Here is a 14,697-nt window from a genome sequence, read left to right as displayed (position 1 = left end):
CGTCAGAACAGTCTTCCCCCATCACAGGCCTTTGCGATCAAGAATTTTAAGACTACTGCTGGTCCATGTTTACTTCAGGCTCTCCTTGACTTAATTACATAGTAACACTTCTTGTATGTGCTGAACTCAGCCTCTGTACAACAGCAGACTTTTGTGCAACAGAAGACAGCAACTGGGGGGATGGGGTGTTGCCTGCCAATTTAGCTCCTCACCTTACTTGATTTCATCTAAACAGAGTTGTTTGCACATTTTGCCCAGATTTTGTAAAAATTAGTGGAAAATGGAAAACTGAAATTTTTAGTGCCAATTTTTAAACCGTTGAGATAAACTTGATGTAACTGAGATAAAGATGGAAAATAAACATTCTGGAAACAAATAGCCTCACTCAGACATGCATTGGAGTAACCTAGGTAACTAGGTATTGATTTGGACAGGAAAAGATTAAAACTATAAAAGATGTTGTCAAGAACTCTGAAAGGTCAAAATTTTTACCCTGACTTCAAGTTAATAAGTTGGCTTGCCACCATTTCCTGGATGCCAGCAGAAGACACAAAACCCTGGGTCACAGACAAAGAACTTTATTACTCATGGAAATATCAGCATTTGTGTCAGTTCTCTGAGTCCCATTTTCCACAAAGAGGGTCAGGTGCCACCTGCCCAGGCAGTAGGTTGAATTATAGGAGAGGAATACTGAGTGTAGGGAACCTTAAAGCTTCTATGATTTCTATTCTTTTAAAATTTTTTTTTTTTTTTTTGCCATGCCGCGGCTTGCGGTATCTTAGTTCTCCAACCAGTGATCGATCCCATGCCCTTGGCAGTGAGAGTGTGGAGTCCTAACCACTGGACTGACAGGGAATTCACAAGATTTTTTTTATGGCCCAGAATATGGTCTATCTTAGTGAAAGTCCATGAGCGCTCGGGAAGAATGTGTATGCCACTGTTGTTGGATGGAGTGTTCCATAAATGTCAATTAGATCAAATCAATTGATGGTGCTGTTCAGGTCAACTATATTCTCTCTGATTTTCTGCCTGGTTGACCTAAAAATTACTGAAAAAAGGATGTTGAAATTTCCAACCAGATAGCAGATTTGTCTATTTCTCCTTGCAGTTCTATCAGTTTTTGCCTCATGAATTTTTTTTGTTTTTGCGGTACGCAGGCCTCTCACTGTTGTGGCCTCTCCCGTTGCGGAGCACAGGCTCCGGACGCACAGGATCAGTGGCCATGGCTCACGGGCCCAGCCGCTCCGCAGCATGTGGGATCTTCCCAGACCGGGACACGAACCCGTGTCCCCTGCATTGGTAGGTGGACTCTCAACCACTGCGCCACCAGGGAAGCCCTGCCTCATGAATTTTAACACTCTGTTGTTAGGTGCAAACATGCTAAGAACTGTTATATATTCTTGGAAAATTAAATCCTTTATTGTTATATAATGCCCCTCTTTATCCCTGATAAGTTTCCTTTTTCTGAAGTCTGCTTTGTCTGAAATTAAGACAGCTACTACAACTTTCTTTTGATTAGTGTTAGCGTGGAATAGCTTTCTCCATCATTTCACTTTTAATATATCTGAACCTTTATATTTAAAGTGGGTTTCTTGTAGACGACTTAATAGTTGGGTCTTCTTTATCCAGTCTGACAATCTCGGTCTTTTAATTGGTGTATTAGACCATTCACATTTAAATTTATTACTGATATAGTTGGAGTAATAGCTACCATGTTTGTAACTGTTTTCTATTTATTATACTTGTTTTTGTTTCTTTTGTTCCCCTCTTTACCTGCCTTCTCTGGGTTTAATTGAACATTTCAAAGAATTCCACTTTATCTTCTCCCTTGGCATATCAAGTATGCGTCTTTTAAAAATTATTTTAGTAGTTGCCCTAGAATTTGCAATGTACACTTTTAACTAATCTATGTCTGCCTTCAAACAACACTACTTCACATGTGGTGTGGGTACTTTAGAACAGGTGTCCCCAACCCCCGGGCCACGGACCAGTATTGGTCTGTGGCCTGCTAGGAACTGGGCCACACATCAGGAGGTGAGCAGCAGGTGAGTGAGCGAAGCTTCATCTGTATTTACAGCCGCTCCCCATCTCTTGCCTTACCACCTGAGCTCTGCCTCCTGTCAGCATTATGGTGAGTTTTATAATTATTTCGTTATGTATTACAACGTAATAATAATAGACATAAAGTGCATAATAAATGTAATGTGCTTGAATCATCCCCAAACCATCCCCCCACCACCCCGGTCCATGAAAAAATTGTCTTCCATGAAACCGGTCCCTGGTGCCAAAAAGGTTGGGGACCATTGCTTTAGAACATTCCCAGTTTCTTCCTCTTACCCCTTATAACATTGCTGAAATACAGTATATTTCACTTATCCATAAACAGTAATCTCATTGTTACCATTTTTAAAGAGTTATCTTCTAGATCAATTAAGAAAAAAATTAAATATTTTATTTTACCTTCATTTATTCCTTCCCCTTTCCTTTCTTTATGTAGATACAAATTTTTGACCTATTTCATTTTCCTACTCCCTGAAAAACTTTTTTTAATATTTCTTGCAGAATTCAAAATCCGAATTCCCTCAGATTTTGTTTTTCTGGGAAAGTATTTCTTCTTCACTCTGTTTTAATGTTGATATTTATTTATTATTATATTTTATTATATAAGTTTCAGGTGTACAGCATCATAATTCAACATCTGTATACACTACAAAATGATTATCACAAGTCTAGTTACCATTCATCACCATACAGTTGACCCCCTACCCTCTATTTCACCCACCTCTCAACCCCCTTCCCCTCTGGTAACCACTAATTTGACCTCTGTATCTATGAGTTTGTTTTTAGTTTTCTTTGTTTGTTCACTTGTTTTGTTTTTTTAGATTCAATATGAGTGAAATCATATGGTATTTATCTTTCTCTGAGTTAATTCACTTATTTCATAATACCTTCATGATCCATCTATGTTGTTGTAAATGGTAGGATTTCATTCTTTTTTATGCCTGAGTGTATTCCATTTGGTATATACACCACATCTTCTTTATCCATTCATCCATCAGTGGGCACTTAGGTCGTTTCCATATCTTGGCTCTTGTAAATAATGTTGTAATGAACATATGGGTGTGTATATCTTTTTGAATTAATGTTTTCATGTTCTTTGGATAAATACCCAGAAGTGAAATAGCTGGGTCAATGGTAGTCCTAGCCTTAATTTTTTGAGAACCCTCAATATTGTTTTCCATGGTGGCTGCACCAATTTATAACAGCACCAACTGTGTATGAGGAATCCCTTTTCTCCACATCTTCTGCAACATTGTTGTTTCTTGTCTTTTCAGTAATAGTCATTCTAACAGGTGGGAGGTGATCTCTCATTGTGGTTTTGATTTGCATTTCCCTAATAATTAGTAATGTTGAACATGTATTCATGTGCCTGTTGGCCATCTGTATGTCTTCTTTGGAAAAATGTCTATTCAGGTCCTCTGCCAATTTTTTAATCAAAGTTGTTTGTTTTTTGTCGAATTATATGAGTTCTTTATATATTTTGGATATTAGTCCCTTATCAGATATATGATTTGCAAATATCTTCTCCCATTCAATAGACTGCCTTTTCATTTTGATGATGGTTTCCTTTGCTATACAGAAGCTTTTTAGTTTGATATAGTCCCATTTGCTTATTTTTGCTTTTGTTTCCCTTGCCTTTGGAGTCAGATCCACAAAACGTCACTAAGACGTCACTAGATGTCAGTGAGGTTACCACCTATGTCTTCTTCTAGAAATTTTGTGGTTTTCGGTCTTACACTCAATGCTTTAATCCATTTTGAGTCAATTTTTGTGTATGGTGTAAGATAGTGGTCTAGTTTCATTTTGCTGCATGTGGCTATCCAGTTTTCCCAACACTATTTATTGAAGAGACTATCCTTTTTCCATTGTATGTTCTTTGCTCCTTTGTCATAAATTGTCTTTATACATATAGGTTTATTTCTGAACTCTCAGTTCTGTTCCATTGATCTGCGTATCTGTTTTTGCCAGTACCATATTGTTTTGATTACTATATCTCTGTAGTATAGTTTGGTATCAGGGAGCATGACACCTCCAGCTATGTTCTTCTCTCTCAAGACTGTTTTGCCTATTTGAGTCTCCTTCAGTCTCAAGGGATAATCTCACTGGGTAGGAATTCTAGGTTTGTGTATTTTTCTTCAAAACTTTAAATATTTCATTCCACTCTCTTCTTGCTTTCACAGTTTCTGACAAGAAGTCCACTGTAATTCTTATGCTTGTTTCTCTATAAGTAGTAATTTCCCCTCCACTCGCTTTCAAGATTTTCTCTTTGTCTTTATCTTTCTGCAGTTTGAATACGATGATTATTTTATTATACTGAACAGTAAACAAATCTTTCCTTCACAGGGAACATTATCTCTGTCTTCCAAAGCTATTTATTGTTCTAACAGCCTTGAAAAGATAATCTGGATGTGCAGAAACATAGAGATCCATGGAGAATTTATCCATGTATAAAACACTGTGGGGCCTCCCTGGTGGCGCAGTGGTTGAGAGTCCGCCTGCCGATGCAGGGTATATGGGTTCGTGCCCCGGTCTGGGAGGATCCCATATGCCGCAGAGCGGCTGGGCCCGTGAGCCATGGCCGCTGGGCCTGCGCATCCGGAGCCTGTGCTCCGCAACGGGAGAGGCCACAACAGTGAGAGGCCCGCATACCGCAAAAAAAAAAAAAAAAAACACTGTGAAAATGGCACTGGAAATTGGGTTCAAAACAGTGTCCTCAGGGGGAATTCCCTGGTGGTCCAGTGGTTGGGACTCGGTGCTTTCACTGCTGTGGGCCTGGGTTCAATCCCTTGTCAGGGAACTAAGATCCCGCAAGTCACCTGGCACAGACCAAAAAAAAGTGTCCTCAGCCTTGGTTATCCATTAGTATCACCTGAGCAGATCTTTACAAACCAATGTCCACAGATTCTGTTTTAATTGGTCTGGGATGGAACCTAAGCATCAGTAGTTTGCAAAAGCCCCCAGGTGATTCTAACATATAGCCAGGGTGGAGAACACCTGTCTAAAAGATGATGAGGTGAGGTGTAATTAGTAAATATATTTTTAGCTCAGTGTTTCCCACAGTTTGCTCGGCATGTGAGTTACCTGAGAATCATGTTCAATGCAGGTTCTGATTCAGTAGGTCTGAAGTGGAGCCAGAGATTCTGTTTCTGACAAGCTCCCTGGTATTGCCTGATGCTGTCATTTGACTTTGAGTAGAAAGGTTTGGGCTCACTGGTAATACACTAATTATAATCTGTGTCTACTGCTAAAATTTCATAAACATACATGTTCAGGAATTTATCATATATGAAGGGAGAAGGCAGCCTGACTCTGGAAGATGGTTTTGCAATAGAGTGAGGCCTTTCGGTTCCTGGGACCACAGAAATACCTTGGGTGTTGAGATCTTGAGAAATTTGACAGACACTTCAGGGTGTTAAAAAAAACAGATTTAGAACACAGGGCCATTAAATCCTAAGCAACAACTTTACTCTGAACCTTACATTGCTCAAATATTGATGATGGTAATAGTTGAGGACGGGTCCACAAATTTGGATCCAAGTGTCAGAGAAATAAAAAGTAAAATCCTGATATTACTAGAGCAAACATTCCATCAAGTTTGGGCAACTCAGGGAAAAATTGATCAATGTGTTATTATTTCTCCTTCTATTGGGAGTAAGGGAAATCATCTCTGGACTGCCTCCTCTCAATCTTTTGGTTTAATTTATAAAGGTTATGATACCATTGGCCTCTGAGACCACAGAGCTGGCACCTATATCCCTCCACCACCCTGCAGCCCTGGCAAAGAGTAGGAGGGAAACACCCTCTTCCAGGGCCAGTGCTATTCATCATCAGGCCTTCTCCAGCCTAGCAATTTGTCCACTTTCCAGCTTGAACAAATATCTTTCTGGCTATATGAGTCCCTCATTTGTTTTCCTGAGTAAACGGAAGGCTCCTAGACCTGCTGCCAGGCACTATGGAGCCTGGAGGACATAAAGAAACATGCCTGTAAGATATTTATCCTATTGATGGCCCTGGGGCAGGAGAGAGAGAGGGAGATCTGGGGTCTGCTTCTTTGACATGCCTCCTTAACAAGTTAATACCTGTTCAACCACCAGCTGCCTCTAGAAGCATTTAGAAATACCACTTCACAATGATGAGATAGGTCACCCTTCCTCTCCCATTGGGCCTGACGTCTCTGAGTTTTCTAATACAGATTTGCTGAAATGAGAGCAGGTCTTTGCTTTCCCTGACCTCTGTGCTTCTTACATCCTTCAGAAAAGAACAATACTATAGCAAGGTACTCAGGGCTGAGGAAGGAAGACTGCCTCAGCCAGTTAGCTAAGTATATCAGCTGACTCTGCTGCAGGTGTCACCAATTTGTGCTTAGGTACTGTGGACCCAAAATAAATAAAACCTTGGCTCTGCCCTTCAGGGAATTATAAGCCCAAAATCTGGGTTAATGATTTTCTAAGGTTAGGCCAAGTTGTTTAAATACTCAAACAGAATATATCTACCTCCTTGTTGAGAGCAGTGGGCATTTTGTCATCAAGGTTTCAAGAGGCTAAAGTTAAAGATGGGAGTAGGTGGTTCTATAGGTTATCTAATCTCTAAGGGCATGAAGTCCCTAATGGATGGATATAGTGTTTTTGGTCCATTTCAGATGTTTCTTAATAATTAAAATATTGTCTCTTGATGACAATGTTGGGTGCAGGCACAGGGGGCAGACCCATGGGAACCACACAATGTCCCTCAATTGTGGTCATCATCAGCCAGCAATGGCAGCCAGAGAGGGAGGCCTGGCTCCTGTTTCTTCCCTAAATTCCCTCTCATCACTGCAAATCTGGAAACTCAAAGGTTTCAGGGGTCAGGCAGATAATACAGGGCTGTGAGACCAAAGGAATTGGAGGAACTCTGTGCATTTTAAAAGCATTCAAATTGCTTTCTCAGCAACAATCTCTAGAGCTGGCCTTGAGAATCTGCTTCACCATTTCCATCTGTCTATGTTTGGACATGTTACTTCACCTCTTTAATTCTTTGACTCCTCATCAGCAAATAGAGATAATAATACCCATCCTGCACATATCCCCAGGTGGTTGTGATAATTTAATTATCCAATATCTATAGAAGCATTTTAAAACTATAAATCATTACAAAAATGCAAGCAACTTAAACAATATCAAGTCTTCCTTATCTCTAAAGGTTTAATTTATGCTCTGTTTCTCTTAGAACTTAGGGACATACATTCCTATCTACTTTCCAGAATTCCACTGATAATATTTGTTGGAAAAAGTACTCTTTTTCTGCTGCCCTAACTTGTTGAGAGCATGGTTTATGCGATTGTTAACTTGCTGCCCTACAGCAAATCAAATCGACAAATATTTACTAGCTGCTGAGCTCAGCTTTGTAGGAAATACAAAAACTATGAGATTCTCTTTCTGCATTAAAAGAGCAAATTGCCCAGCTGCACCATGGTACCCATATATTCTAAGGAGGAAAAAACTGCCTTTGCTCTCTGGATGCCCCCAGTACACCTGGAGCTTTACTTCAAATACAAGAAACAGCTGGTGTTCATGATTTAAGGCTCAATACAAATAGTAGGGAGAATTTATTTTACAAGCTGTCTAGTTTGGCAAAATTCCAGAATTCATCAAATAGAAAGATAAAGATGATGGTAATAATGATAAAAATGATTCTTCAAATGGCCGTCATCAAAAAATCTACAAAAACTAAATGCTGGAGGGGGTGTGGAGAAAAGGGAACCCTCTTGGACTGTTGGTGGGAATGTAAATTGATATAGCCACTAGGGAGAACAGTATGGAGGTTCCTTAAAAAACTAAAAATAGAACTACCATATGACCTAGCAATCCCACTACTGGGCATATACCCTGAGAAAACCATAATTCAAAAAAATACATGTACCACAATGTTCATTGTGGCACTACTTACAATAGCCAGGACACGGAAGCAACCTAAACATCCATCGATAGATGAATGGATAAAGAAGATGTGGCAAATATATACAATAGAATATTACTCAGCCATAAAAAGGAATGAAATTGAGTTATTTGTGATGAGGTAGATGGAAGAGTCTATCATACAGAGTGAAATAAGTCAGAAGAAGAAAAACAAATACCATATGCTAACATACATATATGGAATCTAAAAAATGGTACCGATGAACCTAGTGGCAGGGCAGGAATAAAGACGCAGATGTAGAAAACGGACTTGAGGGGCTTCCCTGGTGGCGCAGTGGTTGAGAGTCCGCCTGCCGATGCAGGGGACGCGGGTTCGTGCCCCGATCCCGGAGGATCCCACATGCCGCGGAGCGGCTGGGCCCGCGAGCCATGGCCGCGGAGCCTGTGTGTCCGGAGCCTGTGCTCCGCAACGGGAGAGGCCACAGCAGTGAGAGGCCCGCGTACAGCAAAAAAAAAAAAAAAAAAAAAAAAAAAAAAAAAAAAAGAAAACGGACTTGAGGACTCGGGGTGGGGGGAAGGGGAAGCTGGGACAAAGTGAGAGAGTAGTAGCATTGACATATATACACTACCAAATGTAAAATAGATAGCTAGTGGGAAGCTGCTGCATAGCACAAGGAGATCAGCTTAATGCTTTGTGACAACCTAGAGGGGCGGGATAGGGAGGGTGGGAGGGAGGCTCAAGAGGGAGGGGATATGCCGATATATTTATACTTATAACTGATTCACTTTGTTGTACAGCACAAACTAATACAACATTGTAAAGTGATTACACTCCAATAAAGATATTAAAAAAATTCTTTTAAAGATTCTTCATAGCTATTCTTAAGATAGTCACATAAAAGAAGTGCAATCTACATAGGACCGTCCAAAACTGGAACATACCCTCAACTTCACCCAAAATAGACTTATAGCAGTCAGGGCCTTCCCAGCACCTGTAGAAATCAATGGTGACCCTATACACTTGACATAGTTGTGCTTGGAAGCTGGACCTTTGAAGGTTTCAGGCCAGGTTCCTTTGATTAATCCAGTAAAAGGGCATCAATATTTGTTTAACATAGGAAAGCTCCCAAAGAACCCCAATATTTCAAAACCCAAATGATACTCAAAATGACAACATCCAACTAGTGCTTTTCTGTGAACCGTTGAGATCTTTAAGTCTCAAGATAAGTCTAAAGAAAATAAGTCTTCTATGGGACGTCCCTGGCGGTCCAATGGCTAAGACTCTGTGCTTGTAATGCAGGGGGCACGGGTTTGATCCCTGGTTAGGGAACTAAGATTCCACATGCTACACAGCATGGCCAAAATAAAATAAGGCTTCTAATAAGGGAAAAAGCCAATGTCCTCATTCATAAATGAATTTTCACCACTTGGTGAGAATAATAATTCAAGCTAACACATACTGAGTACTTCTACTTCCAGGTAAGGTGCTGAGGACTTTAATACATTAGCTTACTGAATTCTCTTGATAAGCTATTGTAAATATAGTCACTATTCTCATCTTAAAGATAAGGAAACTAGGGCTCCCAGAGGTTACATCATGGCCCAAGGTCACATGGCTGAGTTGGGCTATTCGACTGCCCCTCACCATGTGTAACCCAGACAGAAGTGGATGTGGTCTACCTTTCAGTCCCCAGGTGGCTGCAGTTCAGTGAGTGGCTCTGGTTTCAAGTAGGCAGCACATGGATGACAGCTAATCCCATCCACAGCCATGGACAGTATCCCTCACCCTACCAGTTACTTCACAGAAGGTCTTCTTTTTGTCCCCAACAGGACTGGGTGTAAGACCTGGAAATGGCTCAGCAAGCCCCCTCCCCAGTACTTCAAAAAAGAGAATCTAAAATACTTTTTTCCATTATCAATGGATTATCCCTTTTCCATCCTATTTAGTGTCCTTAATAGTGGAAAATTCCATGGAGACTGATTTGATGAGGTATAAGAGCCTTTCTAAATGAAATGTGTTTCAGAAATTTAACTTGTGTCCATGAATGTTTATGACTTAGATCTTCTCTTTTTCAGTGGGGTCTTCATTTAGAGGACAGAAGATATTATTTGTCTTGGGCAAGAGAAACCTATTGCTCTTGAGATTTTCCACCTGTAAAATGTGGATAAAAACATTTAGCCCACATTTTCCACGTGGTTTTAGGGAGTATAAAAAGAACGCAAAAACGAGAGGTAAGAAGACTTTTACAATACAAGCCAGATGCCATCTTCTCTAACATTTCCAATCTAGAGGCCCCACCACCACCCATCACTCTCCTGACAGCAACCAATTTTCTTTTATTTATAGCAGCTGCTCTCATTACCCAAATTAAAAATTTTAATTTAATTGTTTACTTGAGAACTTTCTGTGTCTCCAACTACAATGAAATTCCATGCAAGAAAGGATTTTGTCTCCTTGTTTGTCACTGCATTGCCAGCACCTAAAACCGCCCCTGGCAGACATTAGACTCTCAATAAATGCATGTTGAATAGTAAAACCTTTTTGTAAAAAAATCTATATCTTTGTTAACATTTTTTAAAATGGGATTTCAGGTCCATAGAAATAGATTAAGTATAATCCTTGGTTAATGGCACAACTTCTTTGGTTATTTATTTAGCTGTTGAATTAGGTATTTTCCCTGAAAAAAAAAAAAAAGAAACATAACCTAAAACAAAAGCTAAGGTCCTTCATTTCATCATAGGGCCTTGACCCTTATCTCATCTCCGAGCCTCTCCCCATCTAAGGTAACCATCATTCAGAATCCCAGGTTCTCCATTTCCCTAGAAGTAGAGCCTGAGATGGGATTCTTGCTTAGGTGATTTATTGAGGGAGTTCTCAGGAGAAGGGGAGTTTGGGAAGCAGGGAGGGACAGGGGGAAAAAAAGCTAAGCAAGGATGAGGAATCTGCTGGAGGCTGGATTCAGAGCTCTCAAGCATACACTGAACCACAGCATTGAATCTACCTTGAAGTAAAAGACTAGCTGTTTGTACCCCGAGTCAGGCAGTCATTGGCTGACATGTGGGGAGGTGATAAAGAGAAAGCAGGTGCATGGCTTCCTGGGTAAGGCAGGCCCCATTTGGCTAAGGACAATTCTCCAGAGAGGATGGGGCCTTGAGCTGTTGATAGCCAACACTCCTAGCAGCTGGGGATGAGTGCACTTGACTGGGAAAAGGGGTCTGAGCATGCCTACTATACCTTGCTTCCCTTCCCCCAACCCTTTTTACTGAGTTATAGCTGATTCACAATATTATATGTTTTAGGTGTACAACAAAGTGATTCATAATTTTTAAAGATTATACTCCATTTATATTTATTATAAAATATTGGCTATATTCCCTGTGCTGCACAATATATCCTTGTAGCTCATTTATTTTATACATAGTAGTTTGTACCTCTTAATCCCCTACCCCTATCTTGTCCCTTCCCTCTTCCCTCTCCCCACTGTTAACCACTGGTTTGTTCTCTACATCTGTGAGTCTGTTCTTTTTTGTTATATTCACTAGTTTGTTTTATTTTTCAGATTCCACATATAAGTGATAACATACAGTATTTGTCTTTCTCTGTCTGACTTATTTCACTATTGCATCCCTTTTTTATAGTTTTATCAAATTTTATGCCTTCCTTGTAAGTGTATGTGTATATATAAATTATATATATATATATTTTTCCCAGTTATTTGGAACTTTCTAGAAAGGAAATCACACTAAATTTTGTTTTGACTGTATTATAATATTTCAGTATGTGAAAATACCATACTTATTCACCCATTCTCCCACTGGTGGACTTTTTTTTTTTTTTTTGCGGTATGCGGGCCTCTCACTGTTGTGGCCTCTCCCGTTGCGGAGCACAGGCTCTGGACGCGCAGGCTCAGTGGCCACAGCTCATGGGCCCAGCCGCTCCGCAGCATGTGGGAACTTCCTGGACCGGGGCACGAACCCGCGTCCCCTGCATCGGCAGGCGGACTCTCAACCACTGCGCCACCAGGGAAGTCCCCCACTGGTGGACTTTTAAGTTGTTTTTAGGTTTTGCTATTATGAACAGTGTCGCTGTGAACATTCTCATTTATGTCTCCTGTTGTATACTACAAGAATTTCTTGGGTTTATGCCTGGGGTGGAATAGGTGGATCATAAAGTATGAACTTTAGAAGATAATGCCCAACTATTTTCCAAAGTGATTTTACTAATTCACACACCGACCAATAATGTATAAAAGATCCTATTATCTACCTCCTCTCCAACTTTTTTTTTTAATAGATCTTTACTGGAGTATAATTACTTCACATACTGTGTTAGTTTCTGTTGCACAACAAAGCGAATCAGCCATATACATACACATGTCCCCATATCCCCTCCCTCTTGAGGCTCCCTCCCACCCTCCCTATCCCACCCCTCTAGGTCATTGCAAAGCACCTAGCCGATCTCCCCATGCTTTGCTGCTGCTTCCCACCAGCCAACTATTTTACATTCGGTAGTGTATGTATATCGATGCTACTCTCACTTCGCCCCAGCTTCACCCTCTCCAACTTTTTGACTTATGTAAATTGAATAAGTATAAAATGGCATTTTGGTCTTGATTTGTACGTCTTCCATCAGTAATCATCTCTTCCTGTTTTTATCAAAATACTTGTTACCTCTTAAGTGAAATGCTTGCTCATATCTTTTGTCCATTTTTCTGTCAGATTATTTGTTCTTTTCTTACTGATCTGTAGGAGTTCTTTGCATCTCCTTCATCTGTTGAGTGTATTATGAATGTTGTGACTATCTTCTCCTAGTTTGCAACTTTTCTCTCTTCATGGTGTCTTTTAATTAATAGCTCTTAATTTTATTATAGTCACAGGTATTCTTTTATGGCTTTTTAATGCCTTGCTAATAAATCTTTCTCTTAAGGAATCTAAAGGACAATCTCAATCTTGGGGGTGGGCAGGGGGGTTCCACAAATAGAGCCAGGTTACAGGCGAGTCACTGTCAGGCAAGCATTGTCAGGTCTACTGAGGCATTGTCTGGTCTGAGGCAGCCCTGACTAGCCAGCACAAGCGACCAGCTGGCTGGCAGTTGTGTTCTGGTTATAGAATTGGATGTATCATGCTATTAGAGCTGGATACCATTAAAAATTCTAATCATAGACTGTAATTAACTTTCCTTGCTCTGACGCCCCGCTCACTAAACAACCTTCTGATTATAATTTGGTTTCCCATGTATCTTTGCCTACAGGGAGAGAATGTACTGTTCAGGCTGACGTGAGGATCCAATCCACTAAACAGTTACATGCCATGATGTAAATTAATAAATTCGTATTCTGATTTTATCATCTGCCTCATCTGAGCTTTGTAGGCGTGAGTCAGCATCCCCAAGTCTAATCAATATGGATACAGAGAATATCAAGCCTCTGAGCTGAAAAACTAAGAACTAGACCTAGGACCAGAGCAAAATCACCAAGGTAACATTACCCTGGAGGCCCCTCGGCCTGATGGAGAAGGACTTCCTACATGTCATGTGATATGGACAGGGATTAAAACTGACTTTTGACATTATAAAGAGCTGCATATTCAAAACCATGGCTTGGTTCCATTCAGGTGAAGGCGAAGAATAGAGGATGATCAGGAGACTCTTATTGAATATTTATTGGCTTATGAGCACACACCAGATGCTGCACAAATCCTAGGCAGAAGGATAAGATTTACAGACATGTTTGAAAAAGGCAAATTAAAAAAAAAAAAGAATAAAGGAAAAAAGCAGATGGTACATGCTAAGGAGGAATGTAGCAAGAGGAGCCTGACCGATGAATCCTTGCTCCACCTTGGTACTCATGGTCCAGGATGCAAAATAGAAAAAGGCAACTTTAAAGACCAAAAAGAAAAACCAGGAGAAGGAAACACAAGGTACACCAGAGAACAAATTGTAATGTGCCAGGGCAGGGAGATTACCCAGGCCAGAGGAGTGATTTAGGACCAAGAGGGTGAGAAAAAGATCTCTGAAGTAAGTTCAAAAGGCAAAGTGGAAGGGAGCCCGTTAGGACAGATAGGGATAATTTAGCAATCCTGCTGTTAGATCACCACTTCATCCAGGGTTTCTGAGTAAGCAGTACCTATAAAGACACAGATCCCCTTCTGGGATCCCAGTTACACTGAATAATAAAGAGAAGAATGTGATCAGAACTGTAGTATCTGGGAATTTTTGGCCCAGTGATGAGAAGTGATCCTCTACTTTGTATTCAGACTAAGAATAAATAAACAAAAACAGAAAAGGGGGATGACCTATACTGATGACCCTTCAGGATTTATTTTTCAAAGAAAAATATGTTCAAGAAAGGTGAGATATATTGAAGGAAGTTATGTGTCATCTTCGAGACCAATCTAAAAGACAAACATTATCTCCCACAGCACTTCCCTTGGGGCCCCCACCAAAGCAAGATCATGGGCGTGGCTAGATTGGAATAGGCTACAGAACCATTTCAATGTCCTTTTATTCTAAAAATGAGGTAGAGACAGGCCACCCAGGAAGGGTTGATCCCAAGTGTGGCCTGCCCACCCAGCTATGTGGAAGGAAAGGCATACAAAGGGCTCAGTGAAATAGCAGGACTAAAATACAGCAGGGTGGCAGAAATGCTTCTCTAAGCACACCACCAGAATGCACAAACTTCAAGGAAGGGGGCTGGGGAGGGGCTGACCTGTGTTCTCTACAAAGCCAGAGGGCTCTGACTCA

At 40.5% G+C, this 14,697-nt stretch overlaps 1 protein-coding gene across 1 annotated transcript in view; it reads right to left on the bottom strand.

The window, feature by feature from the left end:
• Positions 1–14,697, bottom strand: part of CPA5 (carboxypeptidase A5) — a gene marked incomplete at its 3' end in the record, with an annotated part of 50,836 nt that overhangs the window by 30,514 nt on the left and 5,625 nt on the right.

The sequence above is a fragment of the Mesoplodon mirus genome (assembly GCF_964341445.2).
Source record: "Mesoplodon mirus genome assembly, chromosome: 9".
NCBI classification, from domain to species: domain Eukaryota; kingdom Metazoa; phylum Chordata; class Mammalia; order Artiodactyla; family Ziphiidae; genus Mesoplodon; species Mesoplodon mirus.
This window is presented reverse-complemented; position numbering and strand designations above follow the sequence as displayed.